The 24,294-nt window shown below is 48.8% G+C and overlaps 1 long non-coding RNA gene across 1 annotated transcript; it reads left to right on the top strand.

The window, feature by feature from the left end:
• The first annotated feature begins 5,469 nt into the window (after positions 1 to 5,469).
• LOC131486209 (uncharacterized) lies at positions 5,470 to 7,515 on the top strand. The gene is made up of 2 exons (XR_009249236.1): positions 5,470 to 5,927; positions 7,361 to 7,515. It is a non-coding gene; the product is annotated as an uncharacterized LOC131486209 (long non-coding RNA).
• The last annotated feature ends 16,779 nt before the right edge of the window (positions 7,516 to 24,294 follow it).

The raw sequence follows: 24,294 nt of genomic DNA, 5'->3' as shown, positions 1-24,294 counted from the left end.
GGTGTGGGTGCCCTGACCAGGGCAGGGAAAGCACACCGATCTGCTTCACGCCCACTTATCCCAGCTCCAAGCCCTACCCCCTAGTGCTGAACACTCCCCAGCCCACACCCCCCTCCCCTCCCTGCCCTCCAAACCCATCCCCCCTGCCTCTACTCTAAATCTCCAAGACTAGGACCCTCACTTCCTTCTTCCTGGAGTCTGTCTGTCCCCTGCCGGCACAGCTGTCCCCACAGGTCTCTCCATGAGAGGTTCTTTTTCTCCCACAGACCAAGCACTTCAAGAGGTCCTCATTCAGGGGCGCCTGGGTGGCGCAGTCGGTTAAGCGTCCGACTTCAGCCAGGTCACGATCTCGCGGTCCGTGAGTTCGAGCCCCGCGGTCCGTGAGTTCGAGCCCCGCGTCAGGCTCTGCACTGATGGCTCGGAGCCTGGAGCCTGTTTCCGATTCTGTGTCTCCCTCTCTGTCTGCCCCTCCCCCGTTCATGCTCTGTCTCTCTCTGTCCCAAAAATAAATAAAAAACATTGAAAAAAAATTAAAAAAAAAAAAAAAAGAGGTCCTCATTCACCAATTTCCAATCTGTTTCCTCTGCCTTGGAAAACCCAGCTCCTTGGGAATGCATGTCATCTGAGTGTACTACCCACCACTTCTCCTAGTCAGTGTCACCTTATAATCCTCCTGGTCGCTTTCTCTGTTTCTTGATGATTTTGACGCCAGGCTCTTTCTCCACTGTCATCACTCTTGGTGACCACAGCTTCAGTGCTGATGACCCACCCAACACCCCGGCCCCTGAGTCCCTTGACTGCCTTAGCCCTAACAGTATATTTTCTCCTGCCCTGCTTTAGCTTTCTGGTCAGACCTTGGACCTTGGAACCATGAATGTCTACACCATGCCCCAAATCTCAGACTCAAAGATCCCCCCCCCCCACCTGCCAGCACCCCCCCCCAGCTCATCCCCTCCAGTCTTTTGGCTCCACCCGAGACCTCCAACCCATTGCGCTGCTGTTCCTTCACTATGTGTCTCCCCTCAGTTCACTTCTCAGCCAGCTGAGATTGCCCGTTCCAGCACACAAATATCTCCCTTGCAAACAGCCTTAACTTCCTTATACTGGTCTCTCTCCATCATGTTCACCTGGCGAAAACCCAACTGAGCTTAAATCAAACTGTTTACTTCACACCTGCAACCGAGCAGTTGAGCACCGCTGAGGAAAATTCCCCAGCTGCTCTGGATGGACTCACTTCAAATTTATAGCCATAAATTTCAAATAGGCATTTGAACTGCTGGACAATCCTACTACAGTGTCTTAGAAAATTCCTTTTCCCTCTCCACAGGGCAACAACTTCACACTTTCTCCTCTCTCTGCATATTTTCAACACTCTTCCTCTTTCACTCTCCATCTGACCTCAGACTATCCTTCAGAGACAAAAGAGGTACAGTCAGACCAAATGTGTGATCGTGCTGCCACCAAAGCCACCAGAAACTCTGCAGCTCTGTGTTCTCTGCACCCATCTGTGCCCAGCCCCTCCAGCTGAGCCCTGGGCCCCTTCCCCTTTCACCACACAAGTATTCCCTGTCTTTGGTACACCTCACTTCTTCCTCTCTACTAGATCCTTCCCATCAAAGTCAAACAGACTTAATTCCCTAACTTTAAAAACATATTAGCCTTAGCCTCACATCTCCTGCCGGCTACTCCTCTGCAGAGCGGATGTTCCTGAGAGAGATGTCTCTAGACTGACAGCCCTCTCCCCCACCTCCCGTTGTCACCTCCACCCACTCCACCTGGGCTTTTATCCCTTTCATTCTGGTGTAATGGCTCTTAGTAAGAGTGCCAGTGACCCATACCTTGACTAGACTGATGGCCAGTTCATGGCCCTTGTCTCACCAAATCTCCCAGTGGTATTGAACATGTTTGATCACAGAGAATGATTCTTGATCCTAATTCTTGTCACTCTTCCCTGCGTCCATATCTCTATGTGATATTGCAGTCTCCACCCCCTGCCCCCACTGGAGGCAGAGTATACTTTCTGGCTCCTTGACTTTGGGCCTGGCTGTGTAACCCTGTTTGGGCCACTGGAATATAGGAGGAAGTGACATGATGTCCGTTCTAAGCCTGGGCCTTAGGAGGCATCTCATGTTTCCACTTGCCTACTTGTGCCAATGTTATTGCCATGGGAAAAAACCTGCCCTAACCACCCTGCCGGTGCAAGGATGATATATAGAACAGGCTCGGACCCAAGTGCAGCTCAGAGCTGCCCAGCCAAGGTCAGCCGCATCTAGCTGACCTCCAGATGACCCACAATGCATGAGTAAAAGAAATATTTACTGTTATACACCACTGAGATTTTTGTGGCTGTTTGTTACCCAGCAATAACAGACCAATACATCCTGCTTCTTGAAATACTTCCTTGGCTGAGTTTCCTTAGAATCAGAATCTTTTGGTTTGTCTCCCAACTTCACAGGTTGTTCTTCCCAGGCTTCTTTACTGGTTTCCCTCTACCAGAGCCTTAAATGTGGCCATGGCTTCAGGGCCAGCCCTCTCTCTTCTGTCTTTACTCTTTCCCTGAGTGGAATTATCCAGGCCACAGCTTGGAACACCATCTACATGCTTAGTTTCAAATTTAAGTCTGAAGGCAAGGCACCCCTGAATTCCAGACCCAAACCTGCCTCCGTGTGTCCAGCTGATGTCTGATAGGTCTTGGCGGGGGCTATCAAAACAGAACTACTGATCCATCTCTTCCCCCAACATGGGCATCCCTTCCATCCACTTGGCCTAAAAATGGAGGCATCATCCTTAACTCCTCTTTTCTGTCATAGGTCAGAGCATCAGTAAGTCCTACCTACTACACCTCCAAAATTGTTCCAGAAACCAGTACTGCATCTCACCATCTCTATAGCCACCACCCTAGTTTTGTTTCTTCTTGCCAGGACTTCTGCGATCGCATCTTAACTGTTCTCCTCGGCTCCTAGACTATGCTTTGCAAAGCAGCAAGAGTGATCTTTCTAAAGGGTAAATGAAATCTCTTCACTCCCAACTAAGAGGCTCCAAAGGCTTCCTACAGCAATCAAAATTAAACTCACACTCCTTACCTTGGCCCATGAGGACTGGTAATCTAGTCCCTGCCTATGTCCCCTGAGCCCCTCAAATCTCCTTGTTCACACTGTCCTCCCCCTCCCCTGCCACCAGGCAGTGGCAGTGGCCTCCCTGGTTTGCCCACCCTGGAACACAACAAGTGTATTTCTGCCTCAGGGCTTTTGCACTCACTATCCCTCCTGCCCTGGAACACTCTTCCCCAGATCTCCACAGGGCTGCGTCCTTCCCAACCAGAAGGCCTCGTAAGTCACCTCCTCAAAGAGATCTTCCCTGTCTAAATAAAGCAGAGCCACCGACAAGCCCAAGGGACCATGAGGGGCCAGGCTGGCTTCAGGGGAAAATGCACGTGGGGAGCTGGGGAAGAAAAGTCTGCATGGTGAGAGGGCTCGAACACAGTCACCCTAAGCCCCTTGAAGTAGTGGGTGCTGCTGAGGACCAGAATGAGGACATGATATATTCAAAGCAAGAGTTTTAGGATGATGAATATGGTTGAAGGGTATGCATTTCTGATGTCCTTAACTAAGTGCTGTCCCGTGGGAGCACAGAATTTTAGAAGACAAAGCCATCTAGAAGAATCTGGGAGCCCAGGGGAGCCAGAGGTCTGTTCCCTCGGATTTCAGATGCAAGAAAAACCCATTACCCAACCTTTTAGGGACCAATATTGAGTTCCCAGTTTGGAAGGTCTTCCTGAGTAATTAAGGGTTTGCTGAGCACACAGCAGGCACTCATACACATGTGTTAACGAGCTGGTGCCCCTTGCCTTGGGCTCCCTTGCACCCTCCCCCCAACACACACACACACACACACACACACACACGACTAAATTGCTTTTTTCATCCAGTGACTGCACACAGCTTTACCAGACCCCCACCCCATGGATACACCCAGACCCAGCTACTTGCCTTCCCAGCCCCCTCCACCCAATTCCATTGTCAGAGCTGAACAAAAGGCCCAAGGCATCCTGGGTTAAAGGATTTTAACTCTGCCAATCCCAGGAGGCTCCAACAAGAAGCAGCTTCCTGCAGGAGAAAAGTGACTGAGAAATCTCCCCAGGGGACAGGGGATTCCCGCCCCCCCCCCACCCCCCGGGTCTGAAAAACAGAACCTAGCCGCCAATCAGACACTCCCCCCAGAACCTCACCCCAGCTCCCACCCCAGGGATTAGGAGCTTTCTCTGCCCAAGACCTCCCAGCAATCAAAAAAAGGTCTTTGGGTCTTTTCGCCCATGCCTTCTATTTGTGGCGGTCAGGCTTGTTAGCCTCCACCCAAGCCCGAGGAACCGTCCCCGCCACCCCCATCAGACAGGACGCCCCCTCTGCGCTCGTCATGGAGCCCCGGCCCTGTGCCTCCCCGACTTCGCCCTGCGCCGGCACTGCTGCCCCAGAGCGCCCGCTGTGCCCCCCGCCCCCCGCGGAACCTCGGGGCCCCGGCCGCGCGCCCCCCTCCCCCGAGCGCCACACTCCGCCCGGGGCACCGCGGGAGCTCGGGGCGCGGCGTGGCCCCTCCGCCCGGCCGCGGCCACCAGCTCCAGAACCGGCCCGAAACGGACCCTCCTCTGGAGCCGAAAGCCTGCGGGCTTGCTGATTGTTAGCAAGAGCATTTCCAGGAGCTGGGTTCGGTGTGCTGGTTCAGCGTGCCTCCGTCCTAACCCAGGGGTAGCGTCTGGGGAGCCCTTGCTGGCTGCTCGGCCCCAGTACCAGAGGTTTCTGGAACCGCACCGCATTTGGTGGCAAACCCCTTTGCCCACCCTGGAACTAAAGTTAAGCGTGAATTTTTCTTCTTCTTCTAAAGTTTTTCACGTAGAAGAAATACCGGGTAAATCAGAAACACGTTTGGGAAAAGAGTGAGCAGTAAACGCTGGCATTTAAACAACACAAAAAATGCCCACGCCAGGCCACACGCCCAGGCGGCCTCGGCGCACCCGGCGACTGCGCAGCGCCCTCTGGCGGCCGCGGGGGGCTCGGCCTTCCTCTACCCTCGCGCTCCGGAGCAGGAGGGCCTGGTGGGGCGGGGGTGGACAGAGCCGCTCCCCCAAGTCCGAGAAACACAGGGGCAACTTTGGAGGAAGGGAATTAAAAGCGTCCGAGGCCGAGGTCCCCTTTTTGTGGTTCTGCGGCTGGCACTGAGGCCAAAAGCCCGGGGAAGTGGCCCGCGTAAAAGAAAAACCCTTGCTCCACTTTTCAATGGCTGCCTGGAATTCTACCAATACAGGATCTCCCCTTTACCTGCGGGCTTTGATTCTTTTAAAAATTCAAATCCCTCAAGGAAGGGTGATCCTTCAACGCAAGGGCAGATGGCAGGCTACGTCAAAAAATTACCAATGTCATCACCAGAAACACTTGGTTATACCATAATAGGTGCATTTTGTACGGTGATGACACTTAGTAAGTATCCTTTAATCTTTCCATCTGTTCTGTTTGTTGCGGGGCATCCTTTTGTACTCTGAACGGCAGTGTTATTTTAGGCCGCCCCTCCTCCGCAGTGGCCATTCCCCCCATTTCAGTTGGCTCCAAGGTGCATCCTAAGCATTTCTCCCCTCTTTCCACTCCTCACTCGCACAGCTGCTGCTTGAGTTGAGGCTCCCACAGCTCACTGTCTGGATCCCTGCTACCCAGATGGGAGCGGCTGGAGTCTGTCCACGGCGGACAGGACTCTCTCAAGGCCTCTCTCTGCCCACATGCAGCACCCACCACTGTATCTGTGGAGAGGAGAGGCGGCCACCTCTGCCTGGTTGGGGATTGTCTTCCCAAAGTCAGCTGACAGCTTCTTCACTCACCATCTTGTCATTTCTCTCCAGAAGAGTACTGCCATTCCTCTCCACCTGGTGGCAGTGAGAAGAGGTGAGGTGCTGGGTCCTGAGGGACCCAGGCAGGTTCTCCCCCCCCCTCCCCCCCCCCCCATCTTCCTCTGAATCTCTCTTCCCTGCCTCAAGGGTTTCTACTTATTCATACCGCCTGGTGGGAATGCCTCCAACTTCGTATCTTCCTTCTCCTCGAGGTATTTCTTGCTGTATTTATGGCTACATAACAAGCCACACAGCAGCGGCTGAGAACAAGAAACTTGTATTTATTTACTCACGACTCTGTGGGTCAGCTGGGTGGCTTCTACACAGGCTCTGCTGGGCTGGCTTATGTGTCTGTGGTGACCTGGCAGGTCACTGGGGCCTTTAGGACTGCCTCACTCACACGGCGGGCTCAGCCGGACTGAGAGGGTGACTGGGCCACGCATCTCTCAGCCGGCAGGCTAGCCTGCCCAAGCTTCTGCCTGTGGCGGCAGGGTCCCAAGGGTGGGGAGAGCGGAAGCTGCAAGACTTCTTGAGGCCTAGGCTTGGAACTGGTGCCCCCTGGCTTCTGCCATATTCTCTTGGTCAGGGCAAGTCACGAGGCCAAGCAAACTCAGGGGCTGGGAAGCGGACTTCGTCTCCCGGAGGAAGGAGCTGCAGAGTCCCGAAGCCACTTTTGCAATCTGTCACGCCTGCCCTCTTCTTTCCTGGGGTGCACTACCGATCGGCCAAGCACACTTCAAGCTGTTACATCCCTTATAGGCATCTAGGACAGGCAGCACCACACAGTTCTGAAGCACACAAGCCCGGCAATCAACGTACTGGCTGTGCATGCCGGCCCCATACTTACTAGATACGGAAGGTTATAACCTATAACCCGGGAAGGTTATCTTCCCTTCCCGGGCCTCAGTGTCCTAATCTGCAAGAATGGGGATTATAAATAGGAAATAAGTTAATCCATCCTAAGCACTTTGGCGTCTGGTACACTGTAAGTGCCCAATAAGTGTCAGCTATTGTGCCACGAGGTGACTACTGGCTGCCCACCGTGACCGCCGAGGCCACCAGCACCGTCTTCCACCGCGGCTCTGAAGCCCCTCCCACCAATGCTGACCCCGGTAGCGCCCAGCTGGAGGCTCTGCAGGCAGTGGCACCTGGTGTTTTATGGTGTGCCACTGAGAGGCCAGTGACGTGGCCTTGTCAGCTTTTACCAGCTCCTTCACCGAAGCCCGTCTCTCTAGAGCTGGCAGAGATTAGCTCTTACAAGAAGGGCTCTGAATGATACAGACCTAAGGGTTGCTTCCTAAATCCTCAGGGATTTAGACAAGTGAATTCATCTCTCTGCATTTCAGTTTCCTTGTCCATAAGATGGGGGTACGGATGGTCCCCTACTCAGGATGGTTCAACTTAGGAGCTTTGGTCTTGATGGCGGTGCAAAAATGACACGTTCGGTTGGAACCGTACTTGAAACTTTGAATTTGCATCTTTTCTCAGGCTGGAGATGAGCGGCGCTATTCTCTGCCATGGCTCCCGGGCGGCCATGCGACCACGAGGGTCAACAGCTGACACACTCACCCCACTCTGCCCCCATACAACCATGCGTTTCTCACTTTCGGTACAGTATTCAATAAGTCGCATGAGATACTCAACACTTTATTATAAAATGGGCTTTGTTGGGGCACCTGGGTGGCTCAGTCGCTTAAGCGACCAACTTCGGCTCAGGTCCTGATCTAGCGTTTTGCGGGTTGGAGCCCCAGGTGGGGCTCTGGGCTGACAGCTCAGAGCCTGAAGCCTGCCTGGGATTCTGTGTCTCCTTCTGTCTCTGCCCCTCCCCCGCTCACATTCTGTCTCTCTCTCAAAAAATGAATAAATGTTAAAAAAAAAATTTTATTAAAAAAAAATAAGCTTGGGGTGCCTGGGTGGCTCAGTCAGTTGAGCCTCCGACTTCGGCTCAGGCCACGATCTCACGGTCGTGGGTTCGAGCCCCATGTCGGGCTCTTTGCCGACAGCTCAGAGCCTGGAGCCTGCTTCAGATTCTGTGTCTCCCTCTCTCTCTGCCCCTCCCCCATTCATGCTCTGTCTCTCTCTGTCTCAAAAATAAATAAACATTAAAAAAATTTTTTTTTAAAAATAGGCTTTGTGTTAGATTATTTTGCCCAACTATAGGCTCATGTAAGTGTTCTGCCCACAGGTAAGGTCGGTGAGGCTAAGTTGTGATGTTAGATAGGTTAGGTGTATTACACACAGTTTTGGTTTACCGTATTTTCAATTTATGACAGGTTTGTCAGGACATGAAGCAATTAAGAGCCTGTGCTTTAAAAACGTTGGTACTCACAGGTGAGAGAACCTGTGTTGTCCCTGAAATTGCCCTTCCTTAGGTACTGAGAAATTTCCATGGATAAATACTTTTTCCCAAAAATATCCTTCATAGAGCCCTCCCTCCCTCAGTCCACCAGCATGGGCCAGGATCCTGGGGAACAAGCTGAGCTCTCTTTGCAGATGCTGGGTTTAATGTCTGGTCCCTCCACTATACCCCCTAAGGCCTGGCCTATATTTCATTCAACCTAGTATCTCTAATACTTAGCATGGGACTTGGCATGCTAGGTGCTCAATAAATATCTGATGAAAGAAAGAAAGAATGAATGAGGATGTAGGAAAGACATTCCCTCTACCCCCCTCCCTTCAATAGCTGGGTCTACGAAATCACTTGACAACCAGCAGATTAATGGGAGAAAAGATACACAAATTTATTCATTTCTAATATTACGTGGATAAGGGCATCACAGAGAAAAAAAAGCAAACACCTAAAAAAGAGATGAGATTTGAGAGCTTATAGACCATCTTAACAGAGAAGGGGGTGTGGATGCAGGTCACTTAGGGGACAGTAAGTGACTTGGGGGAAAGACGGAGGGGCCCTAAGAACAGAGGGAAAGTATGACAGTGTGTGACAAAGTCTATCTGGGTGTGGTGTCGACTCGTAGTCTCCTCTCCTGTGACAGGAGTCAGTCTTCCCTGGTTGATGAAACTCGAGGGTTGGGGGTTGATGACAATGGAGTTCCTTTCAGAGGATCTGTCTTTAGGCAGATGCGGGGAGTTCAGAGAGAGCCTCCCCCTGTATCTGCTGTTTTTCAAGTGCCTTCAGCTCCAAATAATCAATATACTGAAGCAGCATATTTTGGGGTGGTATGTCCTGAACTCCCGCGAGGACTTCATTCTGATAGGTTTTTCTCCTTGGGTGAAACCAACTTCTTCTGGACAACTTCCGAACCAAGTCAACCTGTAACTGAACTCCCACGAGCTCGCTCCTCGGCGAGTCCCAGACGGAAATTACACCACGTGGAGGTCTCCTACAAAGGAGACTTTCTTTGCAGCAATAAGGAGATCACAGGAATAAGTTCCAAAGCCTTGACTCCCCAAGCAAGACTGAATGGGTTCCTTTTATTTAAGGTCAGGATGAATATTTAGAAATGGGAACCGTGTCCTTGTATGTAGAGGTGGGCATAGGTGGTGCCAGGTGCCTTAAGGAAACATAGCTCCATTGTATGTTATGTGAATGAGGCTTGTGCTCCCCCTTGGGTGAAGATTTTAGTGTTTTAATGAGATAAAGGTAACTGTCAGTCACACTATGGGTCCCTCCAAGGTCTATCTGTGCAGGTGTGAGTGGGGGGTTAAGTCAAACTGGTCTGGGTGGTACTGGTGGTTGGGCTTGTTTGGGCAATTGTTACTACTTGAGGGGTAGTTTTCATTTCCATGATTTTTAACATGGGATACTGTGCCCCAGGGGTCTTTTGCCTGAGTTAAGAGATACGCTAGAGGGGCACCTGGGTGGCTCAGTGGGTTAAGCATCCCACTCTGACTCAGATCACAGTCTCATGATTCATGAGTTTGAGCCCCGCATTGGGTGAGCTCAAGCCCTCCTTCAGGATTCTCTCTCTCTCTCCCTCTCTCTCTGCCCCTTGTTCACTCCCACTCTCTCTTTCTCAAAAAAAAAAAAAAAAAAAAAAAGAGAGAGAGAGAGAGATAAGCTTAGAAAGAAGAGCTCAAGGAACAATGTGTGACAAAAGTCAGTGGGTGAGCTGTTAAAGGTCAGGTCTTGGGGTCTAGCTGGTGACAAACTCATTAATACAGAAGGGAAGATGTTTCCAGGAGCAGAGTGGGAGTAGGGTGGTGTTCCTCACCCTGGCTGCCAGTTACAATCACCAGGGAAGCACAAGCCCACCCCCAGAAACTCGGATGTAATCAGCATGGGAGCAACGTGGGTGTGTCCAGAATTGGGAGGCAGCCCTGCTTTGTGCACACTCATCATTTTCACCATGCCTCTCCCAGACTCGAGTCTTCCAAAGCTGACCGTGAAGAACTCCAGATTTCGTTGATGGTTCCCATAGAGTTCAGACGACAGCACAAAATGAGTGAGGCTGGGCGCCACACAAGTGTGTGTTCGTATGCGTCTAGACACAGTTGGACAAAAAAAATCCACTCATCACAACTTGATGCTTTAAGGAACTCGTGAAATGAGTTAATGTTCACAAGTGTGTGCCACGCAGAGTAAATGTGAATCTAGAAGCAAAGCAGAGGATGAGGAGAGCTGGCTTCGGAACAGATTCCAGGGACCCATGGACCATCCCTAGGGAGCCAGGGTCCAGGAGTCCTGGTAGGAAAACCCGTGAGCCAAGGGACAGGCAGCCATTCCAACCAATGGCCGGGGGAGGGAGTGGGTGGAGAGAGAGAAGCAGCTTCTGTGATGATGGGACTAAAATATCCTCTACAGAACTGGAGGAGAAGGAGAAGTGGGGCTCCTGGTATGAAGAAAGCTGAGGTCTTAAATCTGCCTTTTTTTTTTTTTTTTTTTTAAATATATCCCTGCCATCTTTAATTCGGCTTTTCTGAAAGATGGACATGTATCCATCTTCACACACACTGACCCAGACCTAGATTAGAGAAGGGTGGAGGGAGGTGTGCATGCGGGGAAACGTGGGCACAGGCAGTGCTCAGGCCGGAGCCCAGATGGAGTTTGAGAAGATTGGGATCTTCTTGGAAGATATGGTTCTGGGACTGGGGAAGGTTGTCACCTGCATCAAATGAGGCTTGGAAACCCTGGAATTTAAATTTAGATACCCATTCCCCCACCCCCACCCCACCCCCCGTCCCAGGAAAGGGTGTGATTGTTCAAAGGATAAGGAAGTTAGGCTGAGGGTGATTCTGAGTTGGGGCCTAAGATCTCTCTGTGACACACAGATACACCGGCTGTAATAACCCTGGAGGAAAAGGGTGGTCCTGGGTCATTTACATCAGAATGAACTGAGATGCTTGTTCAGAAAATGTTCTATGGTCTGTCCCAGATCTACTTAAATGGGTTCTAGGCTTTCTAGGGATTAGGCCTGGGGAATTCAAAATTTTAAATACATGCCTCACGTGGTCGCAAGGTGCCTAAGGACGGAGGATTTTTAGAGTTGGTAGACTGGGTTAGAAGAGGGTTGGGAGTAGGCCTGCAGCTTTAAAATCAGCCTCTACTTTGGTTAATCTGAGGTGAGACCAGAAGTCAGTATTTTTATGCCATTCCACAGACGATGAGGATAATCATCCAAGTTAGGTATCCTTGGACGGAATTAACTGGAAAGAAACTTTCCTCATTTGTAACTTGACTCTGCTCTTCTCCCCACCTTGCCTCTTCATTCAGACTGGGGCATTCTGCACAGACCCCCAGAGTAGGCCTAGGGGCATAGAGATGCTGGAGCCATTGTGTTATTTCCCCCTCAGCTTTCCTGAGATATAATTGACACGTAAGTTTAAGGTGTACAATGTGTTGGGGCCGCCTGGGTGGCATAGTCGGTTAACATCCGACTGTTGATTTCGTCTCAGGTCATGATCTTGTGGTCCATGGGTTCTAGCCCGGCCTCAGGCCCTGTGCTGACAATGCAAAGCCTGCTTGGGATCCTCTCTCTTCCCCTCTCTCTCTCTGCCCCTCCCCCACTCACTGTGTCTGTCTGTCTGTCTCTCTCTCAAGAATAAACTTTTAAAACAAGGTGTACAATATGTTGATTTGATACACTGATACATGTAATGCTACCATAGCATTAGCTAACATCTCCATTACGTCTCATAATTATCATTTCTTTTTTGTGGCGAGAACACTTAAGATCTACTCTCTTGGCAACTTTCAAGTATACAATACAGTATTATTAACTATAATCACCGTGCTGTACATTAGATCCCCACAACTTATTCATCTTATGACTGAAAGTTTGTTCCCTTTGACCAACATCTCCCATTCCCCCCACCCCTAGCTCCTGGTTACCATCATCCTACCCTGTTTCTATGCATTGGCTCTTTTAGATCTCACATGTACAAGTGATATCATACAGTGTTTGTCTTTCTCTGTCTGACTTGTTTCACTTAGCATAATGCCCTCAAGGTCCATCCAGGTGGCAAATGGCAGGATTTCCTTCTTTCTTATGGCTGAATTATATCCCAGTGTGTGTATATATACATGCGTGTATATATATATATGTGTGTGTGTGTATATATTTACATACATGTGTATATATGTTTATATATATAAACTTAGGTTGTTTCCATGTCTTGGCTGTTGTGAATAATGCTGCAATGAACATGGGGATGCAGATATTTCTTTGAGATCCTGTTTTCATTTCCTTTGAACATATACCCAGAGGTGGGATTATTGGATCATGAAGTGGTCATTCTACTTCTAATTTTTTGAAGAACCTCCATACTGTTTTCCATAGTGGCTGCACCAATTTACATCCTACCAACAGTGCACAGGGTTCCCTTTTCTCCAAATCCTTTGCCAACACTTATTATCTCTTATCTGTTTTTTTTTCAAGTTTTTATTTAAATTCCAGTTAGTTAACATACAGTGTAATATTAGTTTCAGGTGTACAATATAGCAATTCCATAGCCCTTATTATTATTATTTTTTTGGATGACAGCTATTCTAACGGGCGTGAGGTTGAGTGGGACATTGTTTTGAAACATCTTTGAATTGATAAGAAGCCACAAAATGGGTTCAAAAATCAGTAGATTGTCTGAATCAGAAAAACAAGACCATTCCCAAGGAGAATCAACTTTCTCTTACGCTTTTGGCCTCAAGAGAGGGAGGCTGGCCACCATTCTGCCAGCTGCAACTCAGAACAGCAGACAGAAAAAAGTCAGCTGTAATAGAGTTCTACCACACACAGGATGGGAGGGAACATATAACAGGCCTGTGTCTACACCAGCTGAGGCCCTGCTTTCTGGTGTCAGTGGCCATGAAGGCCACATCTTTGCCAATGGGTGAATTGCAAGGCAGCCTGGCCTCAGCCCTCAGCCCTCAGCCCTCACCAAAGGCAACCTTTGTTTTAGAAAATTCTTTCAATTCTTCTCCAAGAAATAACACTGTATGCAATTAATACGCTATTTAATATCAAAACGGGCAGGGGGTCCACAAGGTGAAAACTATTTTCACAATAAAATGTTATTTGCCTTTTTCCCTCCTATCTTCTCGTGAACATATGAAGCTATGTGCTTTGGGAAAATTCAGTCTGATTATCACAACAGAGTGAGTCCAAAAACAGATATGAGGCTCCATCTGTCTTTTATCAAGCTAAACATTTAAAAATTTTCCAGGAATGTAAAATGGTGCCACACTTCTCACTAACAATTTTTTGTTGTTGTGGAAAATATAGTTTAAAAATTATGTTAATACGATAGGTTCATTATTGTAATTTTAAGTCAATAAGTATGCGTTTTTAGATTTTCAGTTTTAATTTCTAATACGGTAAAATTGGGGAGGTACAGCCCATATAAATAAAAGGTTCTTTGAGGTCCTCAATAATGTTTAAGAGTATACAGGAGTCCTGAGATCAAGAAGTTTGAGAGTCATCGCCTTAATTCTTCCCCAAATTGTTCATTGTCCTGTAGGCTCCACCCCCAAAGTTTTCGAGCGTAAAGCTCCCCTTCTCAGCCAATGATTGGGCTACACCCGGTGACAACCTATCATCTCTCACTTCTTTCCAGAAAAGCTGCCTCAAAGCTCCCCCAAGGGCCTTCTTTCGCATCCCTCCTCTTGCCCCCACCTTCTCGCCTTCCTGAGTGAGAATGCATCGTTTGACTCTACACAGCAAACCGAGGGTGGGGGCAAGGGACTTGTGCAATGGAGAAGCAAGGGAAGAAAGCACGGTCACTAGCCTCAAGGAATTTCTGATTTTGCGGGGAGACACGGACTGGGAAAGCAGCTGCTCAGGAGGTACCTGTCCTAGCTGTTTGCTAACTAACACCCCGCAGGGAGTGTTTGGAGCCGAGCCCTCCCGCCGCTTTCCCTCCAGCAGCCCGGAGTTCCCGCGATCCTGGGCCCGCGCGCCCCCCGGTGGCCGTGCCTCGTCTGCGCAGCCTTTTCCCTCTGGAGCTGCCAGATGCGCGCACTAGGGCAAGACCTCAACCCGCGAGGCATCCCAGCGCTGGGGGTCTGTCGCTGAGAGGATCTGTCTCGGTTTTTGGCGGCCTTCTGTGTGTCCCTCTGCTCATGTTTACCCCAGGATGAGTAAGCCCAGCCTGCCTCTGCCTCTGTGCCTGCCGTTTATGGGTGCTGGGCATCTTGTGGGTTTGGTTTCTGCCACCAACCCCATTAGTAGTTGACAGAGTATGTCACGGTAGAAATAATAGATGCTGCGGCTTGGACCCGAGTCCAAGGAGCACGATGCCGAAGTTCCACTTCCTACTGGTACGCCCCATAGTAAATAATCTGATGTCTAAAGCAGCCCTGCACATTGGCGAATGGCGGATATTCCACGTTGGGGTCAAGTTCCTTCCAACAGGAGAAAGTAAATGAAGAGCCTCTCAATCTCATCAGTTTAGGCTGGATTCCCTGCCCTTCTGGAGCGCACCGTTGTGTTTCCTGCATTCTAGTGTGGAGGTCAATACCCTAAGACCTCCAGCAGCCCTTCTACCAGGGCTTTCTTCGAGGGAGGGAGGCGCTTGCTCGCTGCTGTTGTAAACAGGACTCCAAGCAGTCTGCTATCAAATCTCAGAACTGCCCAAAGTGAGGATGCAATGAACACTTTGACTCCGGCTCACGCAGTACAAAAATTAAGCCCTGAAATCGAGGAAGGAAACACAAAACTGTCTCTCTTTTAAGCAAACCCTAGCAATTCAGAACGAAAATATTCTCAAACTGAGAACAGCATTGGAGGGTGGAAGGGAGTTCCAGAGACAGCAAGAGACCCTCATGGACCAGCCTGTAGATTTCTCCAACAGCTCTGACCCTGAGTCCATTAGCAAGAACCTCACTGCCCCATAAACAAACTCAACCATCTTAAGCTAGTGGTTTCCATGGTAACCATCACAGAGTGATCCCCTTTCTCTCCTACAGATGTTCCTCCTACCCCTCCCCTCACCAATCACTTTCAGACATGGCCTAGAAGTGGATTCTATCCAAATATATTTGCAAACCATTCTCCCCCATTTAATCCATATTTTAAGAGAAAAAACCAGTAATGTCAGGTACATGAGAGCATGAGAATTCGTTTTATTATTCCTTTTGAGTGTGCTTAAAATTTCCTACGATGAAGAAAAAATTTTTAAGTAAATTAAAGGCGTGTGTGTATGTGGGCTTTAAGCAATCTCTGTGCCCAACATGGGGCTGGAACTCACAACCCTGAGATCAAGAGTCGCATGCTCTACTGACTTGAGCCAGCCACGTGCCCCTAAAGTAAATTAAAGAAAAAAATTTTTTTTCTGAAAAAATTTTCAGGCAAAAAAGAAAAAAAAATTCAAAACCCTCTTTCAATATATCTGAAGAAAATTTGGCTTTTGTGAAGAATGAGGAGAGGTTATGAAATAAATACCATTTTCTACAAAAGGAACTAATTGTAAGCTTTCGTCTTTATTTGGGATATGGTAAAGATGACAGAGTCTTAAAACTTTAATTTAGTATAATAAAATGTAGATATTTGGGGGAAATGTTTTGAAATCACTTAATCACATTGTCCTTCTTCCATAACCCTCTCCGTCTGTTCCCCACGTAGCCCACTCACCCTTCAAAATCTTTCAAACTTCCACAATGAGAAACCCGGCAAGTGTGAACACCTGTTGCTCTTGTCCTGCAACAGGGGTCGGGTGAACTATGATCTGTGGGCCACGTCTGGCCAGCAGCCTGTTTTTGTGTGGCCAGTCAGCTAAGGGATGGTTTTTACATCACTGAAGGGCCATAAAACAAGCAAACACACAAAGAAGAATATGCAAACTGCCTTAGATGTCCACCCTGTGGCCACGTCTGATCCCTGAAACATCTCTGCTGCAGGCTGGCCGGAGCCCTGGTGATAGGTGGCTTTTCTTCCATCCAGGCAGCTATGACAAGAGGTACAGCCGGGAAGTTGCCATGCCGACAGGGAATTCAGTTCTTAAAATAGTCAACTGTGCTTAGGCATTTTCGGGGTGGGTGGGTTTGGAGGGAGGGGGTTAGGGAGAGGGGTGGGGAGAGATGATAAACTAATGAGTCAGACCCAACTGGTGACAGCTGTTCCATCATCCTTCTGGCCGTACAAGGTGGAAAGGGGACAACTCTCTAAAACGAGGTCTGAAAGAGACATTTTCCATTCAAAGAGCAGGAGAGCTCTGTTTTCTCACACTACTTTCCTGCCTGACAGAAGGAAATCCCCCTCCCCACCTCTCCTCCCTCTGTGGGTCCGCCCTGCAGAGAACAGAATTAGAAACCTCACCTCACAGAGATCCTGCGGAATGGGGATACTGGTTGTGGGACCCAGAGGGACAGGCTCTCATGAGCTTTGTCCATGGGAGGCCTGAGTCTCCTCCTCATCTTCACCTTTATCATCGTCATGGGATGGTAGGGGAGCAAAATTTGCCACCCCCAAAATGTGTCTCCTTGGCATGTGGATTATTTTAGGCTGATTATTATTATTAATGTTTATTTTTGAGAGAGAGACAGACAGAGACAGAGCCAGAGTGCAAGCGGGGGAGAGGCAGAGAGAGGGAGACACAGAATACGAAGCAGGCTCCAGGCTCTGAGCCGTCAGCACAGAGCCCGACGCGGGGCTCGAACTCACGAACCGTGATATCATGACCTGAGCTGAAGTCGGGCTTAACCGACTGAGCCACCCAGGTACCCCTAGGCTGATTATTTCTAAGAAACAGAGGCTCAGGGAAGAGCCTTTGACCTTCCTCTAACTGCCTAGAACAATTTAGATGGTGGACCCCCTCCAGGAAGGGAGCTATCACCATGGATAAGCACCACATAGTATGAACTAGGGGTGGTGGACAGGGAGGGACTTCGCAAAGTCCGTTTGTTAAAATTCCTCCCTGTGTCCTACTGCTTCTATATGGCCCCACAAACATTTGTTTCCCAAACGTTTACTATTTTTCTTCTTCCTGTGAATTGTTTTCCTTCCCTTTGTAGTCCCAGACCCCTACCCCCTTCTCCTTAGCTCTGGGTGCCATATAAGCCTCCGTTGCTTGACTGCCTGTGGGCCTCATATTCCTATGGAGCCCTTTAATACGTACTTAAATTTGATTTTCTCCTGTGAATCTGTCTCATGAAAGATTTAATTTTATTTAATTCATAGTCCAGCCAACAAAACAAAACAAAACAAAAAAACCTTGAAAGGTAGAGAAAACTTTTTCTTCCCCAACAGGACCAAAATGAAAGTATATCACTAAAAATGCCTTTTGTCCAGATGGCCCAATCAATCCACAATCATTCTTTGAGCATTTCCTTTCGCCCCTCTGATGTGCCCTCGATGCCTGGATGATGAGCCAAACACGTCTTTTTTATTGTGGTACTATGTATAACAAAACATTTGCCATTGTAACATTTTTTTAACTGTGCATTTCAGTGGCACAAAGCACATTCACACTGTCGTACAACTATCACCACCGTCCATCTTCGGAACTTCTTGATCCCATATTCTGAAACTCTACACGTAACTCCCCACTCTGTACCTCCACCCCAGCCCCTGTCAACCACCATTCTACTTTCAGTCTGTACAAATTGGCTGTAGAAGAGTCTTATAATGGAATCATACAATATTTACTCTTTTGTGTCTGGCTGATGTCACTTAGATATCTTTAAAGTATGCAGAAGCTTGTGTCCGAATGGCATTCTGTTTTAAGACTAAATAATATTCCACTGTGTGTATATGTCACATTTTGCTTATCCATTCATCCATCGATGGACCTTTTGGCTACTGGGAATATGCTGCTTTGAACACGGGTGGACAAATAATTGTTGGAGTCCCGGCTTTCAGTTCCTCTGCTGGGCTAAGTCCATTTTCAGAAAGAGAACAAGAAGAAGACTGAGAACCCACCAGGGCATAGAAGACGCTACAGCAACATTTTCTTACTTTTCCCATTCCATCCATCCAAAGTCCGTCTCCGAGGGCAGCAAGCCCCTTGTCTCCTGCCCTCCTTCCTCATCCATACTCCAGCATTTTACTCTTACTTCCCATTACCATGAGGTCATTACCATGGGCACCTCTAGTCCCAGCTCCATCATCAAGGACAGTGGGGAGCTTTAAGGTTGATGGTTAGCTCTCATATTTTTCAGAGCTGAGTATTATTAAAATAAAACCAATGTTATCTTCTTAGCATGGTTTCAACGTGTGTTTGTAGCAAAGGACTCATTTCCCACCAGGGGCAGGGAATGGAAACCCTCAGGGCACGGCATACCACAAGGGATTTTTTGGTTGGGAATGGGCACATGGTCTCATTTGGCTCAGGCCGAAAGGGAATTTCATGGCTGGGAATGGTTTTCTTTGTTCTTTTTTCTTAGAAGTGTCACACTTGATGCTGATCAAACGGAAGCTGGGATGTGGATACAACGGACACCTAGGAAGGAGGGCAGAGCTGAGAAAAGAGCAGAATATCAGGTGCTAGACCCCTGATCACGCAATGCCTGAAGCCTGAACTACTCCAGTTACCTCCAAAGAAGCTAATAAATCACCTTGTATTTTTAGCCAATTTGGGTAGGGCTTTCTGACCCTTGGTGCCAAAAACATTCCAACAGACTCAGTCTGCATGGTGTTAGGATTTTGCTTGTAACCCAAGAAGAGTGGACTGTCATTATGAGGTTTCAGCAGGGAGAACCCAGAGAGAGGTTGGCCTAATCAGATCTACACTTCAAAGCTTCTCTCTGGCAGTGGGTGGAAATGGTTTAGTGGGGAGCTGGGGTGGTTGCAGTTAGGGACCCTGCTGTGCTAGTCCTGGTGGAAGGTTATAGAGGAGAGAAGGGATCTGGGAGATTTTAAAGAAGTTTGGTAACTTTGACAGAAGTTAGTAAGGCGATAAGGGTGACAAGCCTTGGTGACAGTTTGGGGGGACAGGAGGGAAGTGTCAGGGGTGACCCCTAGGTCTGTGACTTGCTTAGATGGATGGATAGGGGTGCTACCCACCAAGACAGGGTTGATGTTGAGGAGGAAAGATTGAACACTGACAGTGTCAGGTTGCTGGAGAAACTGGACTTCAGTGGGAAAAGTAACGGCCAACATTAGCTTAGTGCTTGCTATGAACTGAGTGTGGTTCAAAGTGCTTTACCTGTGTAACCTCATGAGCACAGTGACCTCACTGCCACTTTATAGATGAGGAAACTGAGAAGTCAAGTAATTTCCCTAACACCATACAACCAACTAGGAAATGAGATTTGAACCCAAGCAGCTTGTCCCCGTGAATCTCCCAAGGAATATATGTGCCTAGAAGGTTCAGATGAGAAACACCAGGTAATATAGTACTGTCTTCTGGGCCCTGAGCCCCCACCTCCAATGCAGAGTGCTCTAGGAAGCTGGAGTTTAATTCCTGGGCCAGCTCCACTTCCCCAAGTCGGTTAATACCTAGATGGCTTCTGATTAAGCAGCCTGGATCCTTATCACAGCCCCAGCCCATCTCCTGGAGTCTCTGATTTTACCCCTGCGATCAATGAAACCTGACCCGAGGAGACCCCAGTAGGGCCTCTAGGAGAGGCTGCAGGCTTCCTCCCGCTGTGCCATGCAGGCACGGATCCGCCTAGGCTGCCCAGGGTCCACAGCTTCAGCCTGCCGCCAGCCGGACGGGAGAGCGCCACACAGGAAGGAGGGTGCGGGTGAGCCTGCTCAGAGGGCGGGGCCAGCCTGTTCTGTGGTCACCCAGGAAGAGGAAAGACAAGAGAGAGCCCCCCACGGTGCTCCATCTCCTGGAAAGCACCGCCCTTAGAAGTCTGTGCTCTGGAGTCCATCGGTTCTCATCCGCACACGTGGGGATGTACTTCTTCGTCACGGCCTCTCTTTCGTCAACACACGGTGCTAAGCAATGTCCTCAATAACATCCTTCCAGAAACACACGGGGCTGTCCTAGAGCATCCCTCAGTATAGAGGACGAAGGGCCCAGTCGGGCACCAAGACTACTGAATGTGGGGGAGCGGGACACAGCTGTGTGTGTGGGTATCAACACCACCACCTCATCATCTTCTTCATTACCATCATCACAGTGGGTTTGATTTGCTGGGTGAATATACTTGAGCAAGGCACTTCAGACCTACGTTACTGTTTTAGTAACCCCAAACGTCAGATGGGGGCTCCCTTCCCCTTCCGATCTGTACAAAATCACACCGGTAGCCCCCCAAACACACAGACACGTAGATTCCAGAGTCGATGGCTACCTAAGACCCACCCAGGGAACTGGGTGGCTCAGTTTAGTGTTCGACTTTGGCTCGGGCCACGAGCTCACGGTTCGTGAGTTAGAGCCCTGCATTGGGTTTCCAGAATCTGCTTTGGATTTTCTGTCTCCCTCTCTCTCTGCCCCTCTCCCCCCCCCCCTCTCTCTCTCTCTCAAAAGTAAATAAATAAAAAAAAATTTGAAAAAAAAGAATCTCTGAAAAATAGAAAACAAATAAATAAATAAAAGACCCACCCTTCACCCCATTTCTACTAAACTGGTAGCAGAGAAGAGCTTTTATTTCTCATAGACTTTTCTGCCCCTTGGGCTCCCACTTATTTTTATTTTTGAGAGAGAGGCCACACAGGAGTAGGGGAGAGGCACAGAGGGAGAGGGAGAATCCAAAGCAGGCTCCAGGCACAGCACGGAGTCCGATGCGGGGCTTGATCCCACAACCCTGGGATCACGAGCTGAGCCAAAATCAAAGAGTTGGTGCCACCTAGGCGCCCCATGCTCCGCGGACGCTCCCTTCTAAGAGTGCTTTCATTTGTTTTGCCAGGTCATAGCTGATATAAAACTCAGTCCTTCACTGGTTTCCACAGAAACAGACCCTCACGTAGACAGCCCTGATGAGGTGGACTCTGCTATGACCATGTTGTCTTGTTCTCCATCATGTCCACTGCACCCCTCGCCGTTCTGGGCACGTGTGCGCACCTTGTGAAACTGATCAATGTCCCCGCTTGTTCTGAGGCAGCCTGGCCACAAGCCACAAGCCAGATAAATCTAGTGTCTTTGGGAGGACCACAGGCTTAAGAGGAGACAATGATTCATTGGTGGCTCTTTTGCATAGGAAAGACTCGAAACAATTTCATTCGCTAATATTTGTTGAGCGTTTCCTGTGTGCGAGGTGCTGCGTGTGGTGCTGGGGCAGGCAAAGATGAGATCAGATCATCACTTTGCCCTCGAGCGGCCCTGCTGCTGATTGCCAAGCAGCGGACCAAGGCAAGTATTGCCGAATATGGACAAAGGGATCCCAAAAGGAATAGAGTCTGGGTTTTTTTTGGGGGGGAGGGGCAGGGAGGTGGGTTGAGGGAGTTTTACAGAGGATGTGACACTTTAGTGGGCGTTCGAGGTGGAACTGAAGAGCCATGGAAGTGCCTGGTCCCTTCTGGGAGTAGGGAGTGGTCAGCACAGGATGTGTGTCTAGAGTTGGGATCAAGGGGAGGGTCCTGGGGACATGTCACACCTCGCCCAGAGGCTGTGCAGCTTTCCTGTACGTAATGGTCGGGTACCCGGCAAAGATTCAGCTTGATTCCTCGTGTCCATTCCTCCCTCCATCCGCGCCGGGGGACAGCAGGGAATGGGATGGGCAAAACCCGTAAGACGTTTGCTTCCTTTAATCAGCCCCCCAAGCTGCTGACATTCTGGCTCCCTGGAGTCTAAGAGGGAAGAAAAGAGTGGATTGAAAATGAGAAAATAGTCATATGAAGGAGTAAAAAGCAGCTGGAATCACAACACTCATTTGGAGATGGAATGATACATGAGATAAAATCCTAAATAAATATCTTGCGTGGTACTAACTGCATTTTAAAAGCTGCCACCAGAGAACAGATAAAACGATGCTGTATTTCATTAGTGGCTCCCTTAATTCTATGGTATTTGCCAGCAAGCCCTATTAAAGCACTCTGTAATTAAAGACCAGTTTTGGGTCCTGTAATTTAGAACATTATCAAAATATGGCAAGTGACTGGAGGTAAGGAAATGGAAACAAACACCACTTTCATGAGGTCCTTGTAGATCACACAGAATGTGAATTTTAAAAGCTCAGCTTTTGTACCGCCCCTGCCAGAGAGGTCTGTTCACATCAGTGTTTTTCATTTGATGGGTGACCCGTTACATTTTTATTATCCCACAGGAGTGTGGATGGAGAAGTCAATCGGTTCTTTTTTGTAATGATTTTTTATTGCAGTATAATGCTTGTAACATGAAATGACCACGTTAAAGCGTACGATGCAGTGGTTTTTAGTGTATTCAGAATGTTGTACGACCATCACTGCTATCTAAATTCCAGAATATTTTCATCATCCCCGAAAGAAACCGCATGCCTATTAACAGGCCACTCCCCATTACCACCCAGCCAGCCCCCACCCCAGCCCCTGGCAACCACTAATCCACTTTCTGCCTCTGTAGATATGCCTACTCTGAACATTGCATATCGACAGGATCATATGACACACGGTCTTTTGTGACTCTCTTCTTTTGCTTCCAATATTCCTAAGATTCATCCATGTTGTAGTATGCATCGGTATTTCTTTCCTTTTGACAGCTAGATAATACTCTGCTGTCTGGATATACCATGTTTTGTTTATCTAATCATCTGTTGATGGGCGCTTGGGTTGTTTCCAGTTTAGGTTATTACGAACAATGCGGCCGTTAACGTTCATGTACACGTTTTTGTGTGAACGTATGTTTTCAATGCTCCCATTGAGTGGGATTGCTGGGTCATATGGTAACCTTATGTTTAACCATTTGAGAAGCTGCCAGACTGTTCCACCATGGCGACACCATTTTACATTCCCACCAGCAGTGCATGAGGGTCCTGACTGCTCCACATCCTTGCCAACCCTTGCTATATTCTATCGCTTTTCTTTGCAGCCATTCTAAAGATGAAAAGTGGAATCTCATTGTGGTTAAATTTCCCTTTAACCATGAACATAGATGTTGTGTGCCTTTGCCCTTTGTAGTAAACCACAGAGGGACTCTCTGTCAGGCCTGCAGGAGATAGTCTGCAGTTCAGTCCCCTCCTTCTCCAGTCCTCTCCCTTAGGAGCTGGCCCGGAGACACCTCCTGACCCAGGACGCAACAGGGGGTGGTTATGGGAGCTCAGCTCTTCTACTTGTCCTGTCAACTCTCCTTAAGAGGCTCGCTTGGCAGGTGTGGTGTTCTTCATATGATCTGTGTCCCTAAGACACCATTGATACGGCACAATTCCTGCCCCTGTGTCTTCTGTATGCTGATTTCTTTGCCTGAGATACCTTCATCCCTGACCTCCACACATCCAAGGCCCAGTTCATAGGCCCTCTCCTCCAGTCAGTCTTCCTTGATTCTTTCCTTAAATGGAAGAAATTGTGTGCTCCTTTAAACTCCCATAGGAGTGTTTCTGTCTATCTCTCTAAGGGCACCTATCATTTACTAGAACAGAGTGTTAAATGGGGCTCTTCCTGCTTTGTTTTTCATAATTTTTGTTAAAGAGATATCAAATCCTAAAGCGGGTTTAAGGGATCATCAAATGCAGAATTCAGGTTTTAAGACCTTTGGATTTCCCCCGGAAGGTTTCTTGGGAGAAGGCTGCGCTGTAAGCCTAGAGGGGAGGAAGGTGAGATCATGTGAGGGTGTCACCTCCTTCCCCTTGAGCTCAGAGAGACTGGACTTCAGTGGTTGCTTGAGGGATTGACGTGGGCTCTCTACAGTTGGGAGCCTCTGTGGATCAGGGCCAGACTCATGCCTGTCTGAGAGAACTAAGGCTCTGCTAGGCAGGGCAAGTGGAGAGTGTCACTGTTTCTTCTGGACCAAGGAAAGTTCTCCAGGGCGGGCACTGTGGGGACATCTTAAATCCTACCCAATGTGGCCGGGGTGGTAGGGGGCTGTGAGGAAGTGGGAGGTGAACTGGATTCCATGGCTACACCATGGCAGAATCCTGGGAACTACAGAGAAGTCCCCAGTTTGGGGGATGTCTGAGTAACAAAGGTGAGCACGAGAGTCACCTTTACCAATCTGCCATCCAGAGGACGCTGATG

The sequence above is a fragment of the Neofelis nebulosa genome, chromosome 9 (genome assembly GCF_028018385.1).
Source record: "Neofelis nebulosa isolate mNeoNeb1 chromosome 9, mNeoNeb1.pri, whole genome shotgun sequence".
NCBI classification, from domain to species: Eukaryota; Metazoa; Chordata; class Mammalia; order Carnivora; family Felidae; genus Neofelis; species Neofelis nebulosa.
This window is presented reverse-complemented; position numbering and strand designations above follow the sequence as displayed.